Here is a 541-nt window from a genome sequence, read left to right on the forward strand (position 1 = left end):
TTTATTTATTTATTTTTTTGTCTTTTGTCTTTTTCCGTGTCCGGCAACGGATCTCAACCCTCAGTGTTGCCCCCGTACCAGACCAAGGACCGGCAACCGGATTGCAACCCTCGGTGTTGCTCCCGTGCCTCGCTCCGCCAGTGAGCGGGAACCGGTCTGTATGTGGGATCCGAACCCTCGGGTGGGAGCAACTTATCCAGTGCGCCACCGGCCCGGCCCTGCTTCTCAATATTTTACATGTAGGACCTCTTATTCCAATTCAAGCCTACCCTGGAAATCCAGCCCTTGCTTTGAAAGCAGAGAAATCTGGATGAAGAGGGAATTTCAAGCCCATTATCCTGCCATTCGGTGCCCTTCCATCTCTCCCAGGCCTGTGGTCCCAGAAACACACACCTCTCTGGGGTTTCCGAAGTACACCTGGGAGAGCTCAGTGCTAGAAGACCCCTTCTCAGACATGGACTTCATCTGATTCCTGCACAGGCATCTACCTGGGCGGATTCCACTCTGCCGGATACACTGCATTCCAATTTTGCTGCTTGGC

This window comes from Galeopterus variegatus, unplaced genomic scaffold, assembly GCF_000696425.1.
Source record: "Galeopterus variegatus unplaced genomic scaffold, G_variegatus-3.0.2 Scaffold6767, whole genome shotgun sequence".
Classification (NCBI taxonomy): domain Eukaryota; kingdom Metazoa; phylum Chordata; class Mammalia; order Dermoptera; family Cynocephalidae; genus Galeopterus; species Galeopterus variegatus.